The sequence below is a fragment of the Halichoerus grypus genome, chromosome 12 (genome assembly GCF_964656455.1).
Source record: "Halichoerus grypus chromosome 12, mHalGry1.hap1.1, whole genome shotgun sequence".
Lineage (NCBI taxonomy): Eukaryota > Metazoa > Chordata > Mammalia > Carnivora > Phocidae > Halichoerus > Halichoerus grypus.
The window spans coordinates 54,697,560-54,712,288 of record NC_135723.1 but is presented as its reverse complement, the minus strand read 5'-3'; the positions used below and the strand labels follow the sequence as shown (position 1 = coordinate 54,712,288).

The window sequence follows — 14,729 nt, the reverse complement described above, 5'->3', positions numbered from 1 at the left end:
ATTTATTAGAGAGAGAGAGAGAGCGCAGGAGCAGGGAGGAGGGGCAGAGGGAGAAGCGGACTCCCTGCTGAGTGGGGAGCCTGATGCAGGGAGCCTGTTGCAGGGCCCAATCCTGGGACTCCGGGGTCATGACCTGAGCCAAAGGCAGACACTTAACTGACTGAGCCACCCAGGCATCCTGTATTTTACATTTCATACACTGGTAGATTTGGTTTGCTAATATGTGATTTAGAATTGTTGCATTTATATTCACAGATGATTGTTGTGTAATTTTTCTTGTATGATTCTCAATTTGATACATTAGCTTTATGACATTAATTGGGATGTTCCTTCTTTCCTCCTCCCTCATCTTCCTCCCCCTCATCTCTTTCTCCCTCTTCCTGTCCTTCTCTTTCCCTTTCTCCTCTTAAGAGTTTACATAACAAGAATGGCAATGTTGTGATCTTTGAATGTTGGTTAGAATTTACTGAAGTTTTCTTTGTGGGAAGACAAAACCCACAACCCCTGATTAAATTTATTTCAAGCTTATAAGAATAGCCAGGTTTCTTCTTAAATCAGAGTTGGAAGGTTAGACTTTTTTTGGAAACGTGTCTATTTTGTCAAAAATTCCTGGCGTAACAACCATATCTGCAATCGTAGGTCCCATGGGATGTCAAGCCGAGTACACCCACACCTGGCCAGGCGATCTCCACCAGTCTTCCACCTGTCCCTCCCCACCCTTGCCCATCTCAGGAAAGCCAACCCTCTTCTTCCAGTGAATCAGGCCACAAGTCTTAAAATCACATTTGATCCTCTCTCTCTTGCAAGGCACTTCCAGTCCATCAGGACATCCGGGTGGCCATTTTTGCCATCTCCATTATGCCAATTGTCTTAGTCTGCTTGGGTGACTACAGCAAACTTCGATAGATCGGGTGGCTTATAAAGAATGGAAATGTCTTGCTCAACAGTTGTGGAGCCTGGAAGTCCCAAACCAAGGCACCAGCATGGTTACTTTCTGCGAACCAGCCCTCCTCCTGGTTCATGGCTCGTATCTTCTGGCTGTGCGTTCACATGGGAAAAGGGGTTTAGGGAGCTCTGTGGGGTCTCTTTTATAGGAATACTGATTCCATTCATGAGCGCTATGCCCTAATGACCTAAGTTTCTCCCAAAGGCTCCACCTTCTAATACCGTCATCTTTGGGAGTTAGGATTTCAACATGTGCATTTTGGGGTGATACAAACACTCAGACCATAGCACGAAGTTGTCTAGGCCACCATCACTTCTTGCTGGGCCTGTTGTATTAACTGGCTCTCTGGCTTCTGCTCTTGCTCCCTATGGTCTGTTCCCCAAACAACACTCCGAGTAAGCCTTCTGAATGTTAACTCAACCTTCATCATCTTCTTAGCTCTTTAGAACCAATTCCAAGTCACCATATGGCCCACAGGATGCCCTGTGGTCTGGCCCCCCACTGTCTCTAGGACTCTATCTTCTGTGCTCTTCTTTTGCTCAGACAGCCCTGGTTTAGGAGCTCTTACCTTTTTGGTCCCCTCTTCTTGGAAAGCACTTCCCTTTAACCACTGCCCGATCACTCCCTCACTCCTTTCAAGTCTTGCTTAGATGTTATGTCACCAGAGTCCTTCCTTCACCAAACTATAGAAAATTCTACTCCTATCCAGTCACTTATTATCATCCTCACCCTTATTTATTTTTCTTCTTAGCATTCATCATCACCTGATTTATATATATATATATATTTTTTACTGTCTGTCTTCCACAGTTAGAATATAATCTCCTTCAAGGCAGAGCTGACCTGTTTTGTCCATTGCTATATTTTCAACATCTAGCTCACAGCCCGGCACATAGTAGGTGTTCAATAAATATGTGATGGATGACAAAATGCATGCAGGTTGGCCTGAAGTGACACATTCTCAGGGGAGACTACTTTCCCTTTCACCTGGAACCATAGCTCTGCCTTCATGCGACAGTTTTGTTCTTGCTTTTGCTGTCACTCCCCCTTTTCCTGAAGGTGTAGGTAGCCCTTTGGAGATTTAACTTAATTCATGGAGTTAGGATGGCAGAAGAGAGCGTCTGCTTTTTGACCTGATACCTTTTAAAGGCCCAAGGCCTCGTTTCTGTCTTCCTGAGCAGTGATTATCAGCAAATGTCCTCTGGCAACCTTGGCTTCACTACTTTTAAAAAATTCTGATTTCTTCAAAGGCATCCAAATTGGCAAAGAAGAAGTCAAACTCTCACTCTTTGCAGATGATATGATACTTTATGTGGAAAATCCCAAAGACTCCACCCCAAAACTGCTAGAACTCATACAGGAATTCAGTCAAGTGGCAGGATATAAAATCAATGCACAGAAGTCAGTGGCATTCCTATACACCAACAACAAGTCAGAAGAAAGAGAAATTAAGGAGTCGATCCTATTTACAATTGCACCCAAAACCATAAGATACCTAGGAATAAATCTAACCAAAGAGGCAAAGGATCTGTACTCAGAAAACTATAAAATACTCATGAAAGAAATTGAGGAAGACACAAAGAAATGGAAAAACATTCCATGCTCATGGATTGGAAGAACAAATATTGTGAAGATGTCAGTCCTACCTAGAGCAATCTACACATTCAATGCAATCCCCATCAAAATACCATCCACTTTCTTCAAAGAAATGGAACAAATAATCCTAAAATTTGTATGGAACCAGAAAAGACCCCGCATAGCCAGAGGAATGTTGAAAAAGAAAAGCAAAGCTGGCGGCATCACAATTCCAGACTTCCAGCTCTACTACAAAGCTGTCATCATCAAGACAGTATGGTACTGGCACAAAAACAGACACATAGATCAATGGAACAGAATAGAGAGCCCAGAAATGGACCCTCAACTCTATGGTCAACTAATCTTTGACAAAGCAGGAAAGAATGTCCAATGGAAAAAAGACAGTCTCTTCAACAAATGGTGTTGGGAAAATTGGACAGCCACATGCAGAAGAATGAAACTGGACCATTTCCTTACACCACACACAAAAATAGACTCCAAATGGTTGAAAGACCTCAATGTGAGACAGGAGTCCATCAAAATCCTAAAGGAGAACACAGGCAGCAACCTCTTCGACCTCAGCCGCAGCAACTTCTTCCTAGAAACATCACCAAAGGCAAGGGAAGCAAGGGCAAAAATGAACTATTGGGACTTCATCAAGATAAAAAGCTTTTGCAAAGCAAAGGAAACAGTCAACAAAACCAAAAGACAACTGACAGAATGGGAGAAGATATTTGCAAATGACATATCAGATAAAGGGCTAGTATCCAAAATCTATAAAGAACTCATCAAACTCAACACCCAAAGAACAAAGAATCCAATCAAGAAATGGGCAGAAGACATGAACAGACATTTTTCCAAAGAAGACATCCAAATGGCCAACAGACACATGAAAAAGTGTTCAATATCGCTCGGCATCAGGGAAATCCAAATCAAAACCTCAATGAGATACCACCTCACACCAGTCAGAATGGCTAAAATTAACAAGTCAGGAAATGACAGATGTTGGCGGGGATGCGGAGAAAGGGGAACCCTCCTACACTGTTGGTGGGAATGCAAGCTGGTGCAGCCACTCTGGAAAACAGTATGGAGGTTCCTCAAAAAGTTGAAAATAGAGCTACCATATGATCCAGCAATTGCACTACTGGGTATTTACCCCAAAGATACAAAAGTAGGGACCCGAAGGGCTTTGTTTATAGCAGCAATGTCCACAATAGCCAAACTGTGGAAAGAGCCAAGATGTCCATCAACAGATGAATGGATAAAGAAGATGTGGTATATATATACAATGGAATATTATGCAGCCATCAAAAGGAATGAGATCTTGCCATTTGCAACGACGTGGATGGAACTGGAGGGTATTATGCTGAGCGAAATAAGTCAAACAGAGAAAGACATGTATCATATGACCTCACTGATAGGAGGAATTCTTAATCTCAGGAAACAAACTGAGGGTTGCTGGAGTGGGGGGTGGTGTGGGAGGGATGGGGTGACTGGGTGATGGACACTGGGGAGGGTATGTGTTCTGGTAAGCGCTGTGAATTGTGAAAGACTGTTGAATCTCAGATCTGTACCTCTGAAACAAATAATGCAATACATGTTAAGAAAGAAAAAAAGAAGAAGAAGAATGTAGCAGGAGGGGAAGAATGAAGGGGGGGAAATCGGAGGGGGAGAAGAACCATGAGAGACGATGGACTCTGAAAAACAAACTGAGGGTTCTAGAGGGGAGGGGGGTGGGAGGATGGGTTAGCCTGGTGATGGGTATTGAGGAGGGCACGTTCTGCATGGAGCACTGGGTGTTATGCACAAACAATGAATCATGGAACACTATATCTAAAACTAATGATGTAACGTATGGGGATTAACATAACAATAAAAAAATTAAATAAAAAAAAGAAATAATAAAGGATTATAAACTGGTAAGAATTTAAAAAAAAAGAAGAAATAAAGTAAAAAAGACAAAAAAAAATTCTGATTTCTTGCTCTCACTTCATTTTTTTTGGTCTTCTGAGGATTCCCCTTACTTTCTTGTGAGCTTAGCTATGCATTTCAACTAAATGATGTTTCTTTATTTTATTTTGCATTTTAGGGAAGGATTTCAGAGGATCTGGTTTACCAGATTCCTTTTTTTTTTTTTTTAAGATTTTATTTATTTCTTTGACAGAGAGAGACATAGCGAGAGAGGGAACACAAGCAGAGGGAGGGGGAGAGGGAGAAGCAGGCTTCCCGCGGAGCAGGGAACCTGATGCGGGGCTCGATCCCAGGACTCTGGGATCATGATCTGAGCCGAAGGCAGACGCTTAAGGACTGAGCCACCCAGGCGCCCCATGGTTTACCAGATTCTTGAATATGACACTTTTCAAACTTTCCACTTTTTGGTGCAGTGCACAGCTGTGCAGCAGAGAGGCTTACCCACGGTTTCCCTGCCAGTGAAATCCCTGAGACCAGACCTGGGGCTCCTTACCTCCGAGGTAGTATTTTCCTTCCACGCTGGGCTGGTGGGGTGCCTTCTTTCCTTTGCAGGGGTTAATAGAACAGATATTTCTAGCCTGATGAGTATCCATACACAGAGGACAAACAAGAGGGAAGACAACAGTAACACAACAGTCCAAGGAACCTGTTGTAGCCACTGAGGCTGTAAAAGCCGTTCGTAAATATGAAATGGGAAGCAGCTCTGGGAATTAGGGTTGATTTCAGCAGGGTAGCTCTTGTTAGAAGAGGCTCCTTTTGCTTTTTCTTTAGAAGTCAGATACGAAGGACTTGCTTTCCTCCGAGTTTCTGCTCTGGCATGAGGCTGGATGCCTCCCAGCTCCTGCAGTTCATGTAGGCTGTGCTGCGGGAGGTTGCCTGTCAAAATGGAAACCATGGTACCTTGAAGAATTGTATCGCAGATTTTTAAAAATTTATTATTAGCTCTAGTGAGAGAGTGTAGCTGGAAACAGCTGCAGGTTGGACTGCTCAGAATACTATGCAAATCAGTTGGAAAGTGAGAAGTTCAGTCAATCAATCAGTTTTGCTTCATGTGATACCAACTGACTTTTTTTTTTTTTTTTTAACCTTATTCGTCTCACTGAATTCACTGACTTTGGGCCTGGATTGACTTAATTGCATGGTTCCTTTTGACGTACTATAGACAGTGATTGCTCTGTTGGGCCATCATCAAATGCGACAAATAACGCCATGGGTGTTGGTGGACAGCCCCAGCTGGGAGATGGCTTGCTAACTTTTTCCTTGCAAAACCAGCTCATGCTGCCAACCTAGCAGTTAGTGGGTTTAAAGAACATGTGAATAATAGGCAATACAGCATCTGTCCGGTGAATTAAAGTTTAACGTATGACACTAAATCGTTGGGGGTTAATCCAGTACGAGTTTTTGATACACAAGGTTATGATGATCTTCAAACCATAGGCAGTGAACTGTTCTGGGATACCTGCCTTTGGTCTTTTGCTTTGAGGATTTCCTTTTAATAAACACCGTGAAATTATGTTTTCTAAAAACTATGAAAGTATTGTTATGATACATATTTGAAAATCCCACTTAGAGGTGGTAACAGTTAGTATTTTAGTATATTTCCTTCCAGTCTTTTTTCCATACATTTTTTACTAATTGAGATGATATCCTAATGTGATGTTTTTTCCCCATTAACAATTTGTACACTGATGGGTTTTTTTTTCCCATGGAACATGATGACTCAAATATGTCCCCATGTTATCAAGTCTTCGAAAGTAATTTTAATGGTGACATAGTATTTCATTGTATGAATGTAGAATAGTTTACTTACATATTCTATTTCAGGTTGTTTTTTATTATTATTATAAATAGTACTTAGTTGGACATCTTTGTACATGAAGTTTTTTCTGCATCTTAAATTAGTTTCTCAAGCTAGCACCCTATAATTATAGTAGAATTATTTAGTCAAAAGTTATAGATTTTTTTTCAGGCTTCTGAGACAAACAACCAAATTGTTTTGCTGAAAAGGTGTCTTTATTTATATTTATGGCAAGAGAGCACACAAGAGTTTGTCTCACCGTACCTAGGCCAGTATGGAATGTTTTATCCAAAACAATTTGCTACTTTAATTGGTGAAAATTATAGCTTTTTAAATTTACATTCTTCTGCTTATTCTTAGGGTCAGATATATTTTTCTAATGTTTCTTAGTCATTTTTCAAAGAAGGGGTGAAGTAGTCTGTTGGTATCCTTTACCCACTTATAATTGGGATCTCACTACTTTGTTCTCATAGATTTGTATGCAAACTTTATATACTAATTGTGTCATTTTTGTCTTATATATGGTAAATATTGTCAATTTATTCTTCTATTTCTATTTTGTGTTTTGATGTGTAACACCTCTACGTTTTTATGTAATCATATCTAACATCCCTCTGTTATTTTTACATTAAATTTAAGTTTGGGAACCAGAAATAGATAGAAGGTAAAGTCATTAATTCCAGTGTTTATTTTTAACAGTGTTTTTTTTTATTAAAATATTTTCTTTTTTTAAAAGATTTTATTTATTTATTTGACAGAGAGAGACACAGCGAGAGAGGGAACACAAGCAGGGGGAATGGGAGAGGGAGAAGTAGGCTTCCCACTGAGCAGGGAGCCCTATGCGGGGCTCGATCCCAGGACCCTGGGATCATGACCTGAGCCGAAGGCAGATGCTTAACGACTGAGCCACCCAGGTGCCCCTATTTTTAATAGCGTTATTGAGGTGTGATTGAGAACCCATTGATTCATTTAAGTGGTACACAATTCAGTGGCTTTTTAGTAAATTTACAGAGTGGTGCAAACCTCACTCCAGTCTAGATTTGGAACATTTTCATCACCACAAAAGACATTTCCTGCAGTCATTCCTCATTCCTACTCCTAGTCCTGGGCAAACACGAATTTACTTTCTGCCTCTATGAATATCCCCATTCCAGATGTTTCATATAAAGGAAATCATACAATAAACAATTTTTTGTGACTGGTTCTTTTTACTTAGTGTAATGTTTTCAAGGTTTAGCCATGCTGTAGCATATATCAGCACTTCATTTCTTGTCATGGCCGAATAGTAGCCCATTGATGGCTACAACACATTTTGCTTATCCATTCATCCACTGATGGGCATTTGGGTTGTTCTACCTTTTGACTATTATAAATAAAGCTGCTATGAACATTCACATACATGTCTTTGTGTAGATATATATTTTTATTTCTCTTGAGTAGATACCTGGGAGTGGAGTGGCTGGTATATAGTAAATTTATGCTTAACTTTTTAAAAAAATATTTATTTATTTGAGAGAGAGAGAGAGTGGGGGGAGAGGCAGAGGGAGAGGGAGAATCTGAAGCAGGCTTCCCGCTGAGCTCAGAGCCAGATGCGGGGCTCGATCCCACAACCCTGAGATCATGACCTGAGCCGAAATCAAGACACTTCACCGACTGAGCCACCCAGGTGCCCCAAATTTATGCTTAACTTTTTTTTTTTAAGATTTTATTTATTTATTTGACAGAGAGAGACACAGCGAGAGAGGGAACACAAGCCGGGGGAGTGGGAGAGGGAGAAGCAGGCTCCCCACAGAGCAGGGAGCCCAATGCGGGACTCGATCCCAGGACGCCCGGGATCATGACCTGAGCCGAAGGCAGACGCTTAACGACTGAGCCACCCAGGCGCCCCTATTTAAGAAGCAGCCAAGTATTTCCCAAAGTGGCTGTGCCATTTCACATTCTCATCAGCAGTGCTCCAGCTTCTCCACAACCTCGCTGGCACTTGTCCTTGTCCCTGCAGTCTTTTTACACTGCATTTGTCTCTCTTTATTCTGCTCTATAACATATGGTAAGGATTGAAAATAATTTCGCCTTATCCCAGTTGTTTGTCATATCTTATTATGTTAAATCTATATTTCAATAAAGAATTTTTATGATCTTTTTCTCCCAAGATTTCCTTTTCACATCCTTCAACATAAAACTTCATTTTTTCCTTCACATTCAAACAAGTATTACCCTGAAACTTGGTCATATGAAGTCTTAGGATAAACTGATGTGACGATTTAAGTGGTCAATGACTGCTTTAAATCTTAAATCTTTTTGAAAGTAGTAAGACTGAAAACGCTTTTTAAAAATCCTACTACTGAGTATATTTAAGCTCAAATGAGAATGTTTATCCTCAAAGTATTCAGCTTGAATATTTAATGAAGTTCTCCCTCAGGTCATTTGGGGGACTGTTCTTTTGAAATTGCCCTGCAGAGCCCAGGGCATATTCTTTTGGCTCTCCCTTAGTGATTACAATATTGATGGCAGGTAAAGTTTGTTTTTAGAAAGAGCATAAAGTCATTTGGAACCAAACATACTCAGTAACGTGAGCTATTAAAGAGAACCAGAAATATGGACTGCATCGTAACACACACACGCGTGCGCACATGCGTTGCATTTTCTGTGTGTTTCCTGGATTGAACCAGAAAACAAATCTAAAAATAAGACTATCGATATTTTTAAGTGATAACACTATTAAACAAGAGAATAACCTTCTATGGTATCATTTTTAAAGATAAAAACGTTCAAATAGTTCAAGTTCTAGCATATTTGTTTAAACGTTTATCCCACTATTTGATAGGGGCATTTCATTTCAAAGTTAACTTTGATAATTCCAAGTTCAAAGTTGTGTTCATACTGAAAATGTTCCCATAGGAGGTTCTAATTACAAAGTCGGGTGTATATGGGAAGAAGAGGTCCATACTTTGGTTTTCAGCTCCCTACTGAGCACGTAATGAGTTTCTGGTCTCAGTGGCACCATGTGTTGAACTTGATGAATATCATGCTCATCTATGCTTGTTATAGGCTTCTTCGGAATGCCAGTGATTCATGTTTCCTACAAACTGCTTGGAAAAATCTTTTTTCTTTGGTTTACTGGACTTCCTCTCACTATATATTCAAGATGTTGGACTGACAACATCAGAGCTCTCCTGAATGTCAAAAAGGAAACTTTCAGAATTGAGTTGGAAGACAGATGGAACACCCTGGCTGTGGTGTGAGTGAAGGTGATGGAGGGAAACCCCTACCTCTACTGCCTGATAGACAGACTATAGAGGAGCAGCCTGCACTGTGAGCTCTTTGACGTGCTGTGTGGCTTCTGACACCTCCCTGGGCCTCAGTTCCCTCACCTGTAAAATGGGCACAAAATGAAAAATATTTGTCTCACAAGGTGTGGCAAAATTGAAATGTAATGACACGCAGCACGGTGTGATGCACACATCAAGGCTTCAGGTAATGTAACTTTTAGTGCTGTCCTCCTATCAGTCATCATCATCATCTTTGTAGGCCCTCAGCACCTGCCACAGGGCCTGTTTCATAAGAGCGCAGTAAATGGTACCTCCTATTACTGTCATCCTTGTATTCTTGTCATCGCTTAGCACAGAGCCTAGCAGACAGCCAGTGTCCAATGAATGAATATTAAATGAAAAAATCTACTTTACCTTGCCAGGCATAATTCGTATTGTAGATTCAGAAAAATGGTGTTTAATGTCATTTTTTAATGAATCAAAATCTTCCTGTTCTTCTATAATGTGCTCTGTGAGGGAGGCAGTAGCGTGTGGTTGTTGTAAGTACAGATGCTTGAGCTGGACCACCTGGGTTCAAATCCTGGTTGCGTGACCTGGGAAAGTTACCTACCCTCTCTGTGCCTCCATTTGTTCATCTGTAAAATAATAGTGCCTTCCTCACAGGGATTAGAGACTTTATACATGTAAGTAATTAGAACGATGACTGGCAAATAGTACAGGCCATATAAGTATGTGCCGGGCAAGGGAAGAATTTTAAAAAGGGATAAGACAGTGTCTCTCCTCAGAGAAGCTCTCCAGTCTTCAAGAATCCAGGCATGCCCATGTGGTGGGCAAGAAGATGAAGGAAAAGCCAATTGTATGTGAAGGATTGAGCATGGAGACATGTACACAGTTACCAACCAGCTCTCTGGGAGAAAAAAGGCCCTGATTTTCCAATTTCTGTGGTATCAATATTCCTACCATGGCCAATTTCAAGGCACCATTGTGATATTCCTAAATGTGGTGCTGGGAAAAGATGCTCGCAGCTGGTTCCTGGAGGCTGATATGAGCAGGCTCCAGGACACTACTGGGTAGAAGCTTCAAGACTTCAGAGAAAAACACCACATATTAGTGATAAGGACTGAGTGCTTTACAATTCCACTGGTTGGAGAGTTCTACCTGGTTCTGGGGATAAGGTGGTAGGCTAGAGGGAAGGGCCGCTTTCTTTACACAATCTACTGCTTTAGAAAAAAATCCCTTTACCACTTGATCCCTAAATTCTTCCGGTAATTCAGTTTCTTTGACCATTCAGTCCTTGACCTTGAGATTGCCAGTAGGTAGGACCATTACAAAGACGATTCAGGTTTGTTGAGTTTCAGAGAGATAGGAGAGAAACCAGACCCACGTTGCCTCCTAATGTAGTCTTCTTTAGGCATCTCAGGGAGAAGGAACCACAGCAGAACCCTAGGCCCACACTCTCTGGGGGACTCTAAGAAAGCACTGAAACTTGCCATTTCTCATATTTTCCATCATACAATGGGTAAAATAATGTGGTGGTGGTCCCCACATCTATTCAACAATTTCTTGTTGCCTGCCTTCCGGTGTCTGATAGGATCAACCACATGACCAGATCCTGTCTGTGAATTGTGAGAGGAAATGAGAGTGTTACTTTGGAGCGCAACATTGACTTGCTAGAGTGGAACACTCCTGAATGCTCTCTTCCTCTGCCACAATGAGCAGCCATGTTCCATGATGGCCACTCTGTCAGTGTAGATCCTACAGAGATGACAGGGGGTAGATTTCCCAGCTGACTCATGAGAGAGCAAGCAAGAAATACATATTTGTTGTGTTAATCCACCGAGACTGTGGGGGTTCATGAGGGAGCACAACCTATCCTATCCTGACACAAGGATCGGACATGAGAATCAGATGCAATTATAAACGTTGGACGGCAATGTTCTGACAACATTAAAGCACTCTACCCAAGGAAGGAATTAGCATCTCTAAATTAGCAAGTGGGTAGAACAATTTGACAAAACTCATTCTCAGAAAATTACTTGCAATTATTTCTTTGAAGTAGAACTTGAACTCTGAGGAACTACATCAGGTCTTTACACTAGGTCAAATTTGCTGTTAGCTTTCTTAGTCCTAGGCTGGAGAGCAGTCAGCTTTAAGCCTTTGAGGTTAGAGTTTCCAGAAGTGTTAATGAGGAAGGAAAAGATGTTTTACAGTTGTTTAGGAATAGAAACAGTGGGGCACCTGGGTGCCTCAGTCAGGCTCAGGTCATGATCCTGGGGTCCTGGGATCCAGCCCCATGTTGGGCTCCCTGCTCAGTGAGGAGTCTGATTCTCCCTCTCTCTCTCTGTCGCTCTACCCTGCTCATGTTCTCTCTATCACTATCTCTCTCTCTCTCTCAAATAAATGAATAAAAATCTTAAAAAAAAAAAAAGGAATAGGAACAGTTGACCATAGAACAATAGCACCTCCTTCAGTAAAGAGTAACAGTAAGAATGGCCATTTCGTGAAGGCTTGGGCACCAGAACTTTATATATATAATAATGTCTAAGCCCTGCACCAGCTTTCCCCCTTTCCAGAGAGTGAAAGCTTTTCAAAGATCATATAGCAAGAAAGTACTGGAGCTGGAATTCAAACGAGGTCTGGTTTAGAGTCTGCCTTAGTTAGGTTTTCCTAACTCAGGAGACCCTGAGACAATAATTCAAGTGCAAATAGTGTATTGGGCCGTGGAAAGTAATCCAGGAGAGGGGAGGCAGCCAAAAAAGTATACATTATTATATCAGCTAGTATAATGGCAATTATGGTTTAATCTCCAAAAGAAAAAGCACAAAACTCATGACCCCAAATTAGCCCACTCAAGAGCTGAGGGAGCTGGGGTATTTATACACCAATACCCGAGAGCCATTGGTTGAATGCCTAGATTGGGGAACAAACACCCTCAGGTGCAGAGATGCAGACGGTGACAATTGGAAGTCATCTGGAATGCATGATTGTCCAAGGGTTGTGGGTGGAGATATGGTAGCATTTGCTCTAGGCTATAAAGCCTGAGGCCTGCCCACCACTCTACCCTGCTCCACTACCTTGGTCCCTGAGTCATGGTAGGCTCATGGGCATGCCTCCCCCACCCCGAGGCTTCCCTAAGGGCAGGGAAACCCTTCTGTGGTTCCAATGGGTGGTATCTAGAGGACATCTGGTGCCCAGCAAGTAGAGAGAGCTCTTGGATGAAACTACCTTAAATGGCACTAATGGATTCCTTTCTAGGGTGTGTGTGAGAATGAGTATATGCGGCATTCTTGGAACAGTGTCTGATGCACAGTAAATACACAATAAATGTTGGCGATGGTGGTGTGGAGGACGATGGATTGGGCAGGAGAGGATGAAGAGAAGGAACAACAGAAAGAGGAGGGAGGGAGGAGTGATGAAAAGAAGAGGGGTGGCAGGCTGCCTGGGTGGCAGCGTCTGCCTTCGGCTCAGGTCATGATCCCAGGGTCCTGGGATGGAGCCCCGCATCGGGCTCCCTGCTCAGCGGGGATCCTGCTTCTCCCTCTGCCTGCCACTCCCCCTGCTTGTGCGCTCTCTCTCTCTCTCTGTCTCTTTCTCTCTGACAAATAAATAAAATCCTTTAAAAAAAAGAGAGAGAGGGGCGGAAAAGCTCTTGTCACAATGTATCATTCACACTGGCTGTCCATATCAGCAAACTCTTTCCTTTTCTCAGGGTTTGAGGGTGCTACACTCCTCTATCAACCGGAACAGTCCGAGATCGCTTCCTGCAACATCTGCAGTTCGTATTCCTGCTCAGGGTTACGCTCCTGATGTTGCCACCACTGAAAGGACAAGACAAACCACCCGGGGCTGAAATTCTGTACTTCAGAGCAGCCGAGGATGGGGTGGGCTTTCCAAATGGCTTCTTGCATTGAGCCCAAGGCGCAGAATGTAAGGTTTGCTTATGTTTAATGCCGATTTAGACTGCCCTGAGAGTGTGTGTGTGTGTGTGTGTGTGTGTGAGAGAGAGAGAGAGAGAGAGAAAGAGAGAGTACACGCATGTGTTTCACTTGCGCATATACAGTTGTAGACTTTATATAATTGTAGACTTTCTGGAAACTAATTGCTCTAGATAAGGACAAATGCAGTCACCATTTCCTAATTTCACTGCAAGCTGAGGGAGAGAAGCAATGGCTTGAGTCACAGAGCAAGGGTTTCAGATTAGATATAAGGGGAAATTTCTTTTTCAGATGAATTTGATAAACCCTGGAATGGATTGTCAAGGGGAAGTTTGAAGCCTCTTTCTCCAGGAGCTTTTAAAAATAGGATAGACACTCATCTGTCTGAGCCAGTTGCAGCCTCGTGCTATCTGGAGATGACATGATGGATTGGCTTCTGGCTGGGAACAGAGGAGAAAGGAATCTCCTTTCTACTGAGGTCTACTGACTGAGCATTTCACCTCACTTTTCAGAGCATTTCAACATTGCTGATTTTCTCTGACTGAAGAAATCACAACTGTTCATTATTTAAAATTCAGAGAAACTGTAAAAAAAAGGAAAAACTAAAAATCAAATAAAATCCTATAATTCAAAGGTAACCCAAAATGGTTCCTTTCTGATATATATTATTATATTATGTTATGTTATATTATATTATGTTATATTATATTATATATAATCTATATAATATAATTTGTAATCTAGCTTTTCATACTTAGTATATCATGGATTCCTTTTCATGTCAATAAATACCGCTTTACGTCATTTTTGGTCGGTAAAGACTAGTCCATGCTATGCATGTAGCCTGACTTATTTAACGAGCTCCCTCTGTGGAGGTTTAGGTCGTTATCCCTGGATATCCTCGCACATACATCCTTGTGGAATTGCGCAGTTATTTCTTCAAGATAAATACTTAGAAGTAAAAGAGCCAAGTTAAGGGTTTGCCTGTTTAAAATTTTCCTACCTGTTGCTAGATTTCCCTCCAGAAAGGTCGTACCACTTCACATTTCCATCAGCAATGCTGGAGAATATAGTCCCCCCTTTTCTAAATAACACTACTCTCAATATTTTAATAGACCTTCCTTTGAGTCTTAGAGAGGTTGAGGTTTTCAAGCATTTATATTTCTTTTGTTACTTGCCTTTTGTGTCCTTTATCCATTTTTTATGGGGAAACTTAATAGACACATACATGTATG

The 14,729-nt window shown here is 41.6% G+C and overlaps 1 long non-coding RNA gene across 1 annotated transcript in view; it reads left to right on the top strand.

The window, feature by feature from the left end:
- Nucleotides 1-14,296, top strand: part of LOC118548959 (uncharacterized) — a 47,317-nt gene extending 33,021 nt beyond the window's left edge. Inside the window, exons 2-3 of the long non-coding RNA XR_004923822.2 lie at nt 13,269-13,486; nt 13,786-14,296. This is a non-coding gene — a long non-coding RNA (uncharacterized LOC118548959). The remainder of the gene's footprint in view (nt 1-13,268; nt 13,487-13,785) is intronic.
- Nucleotides 14,297-14,729: the final 433 nt, after the last annotated feature.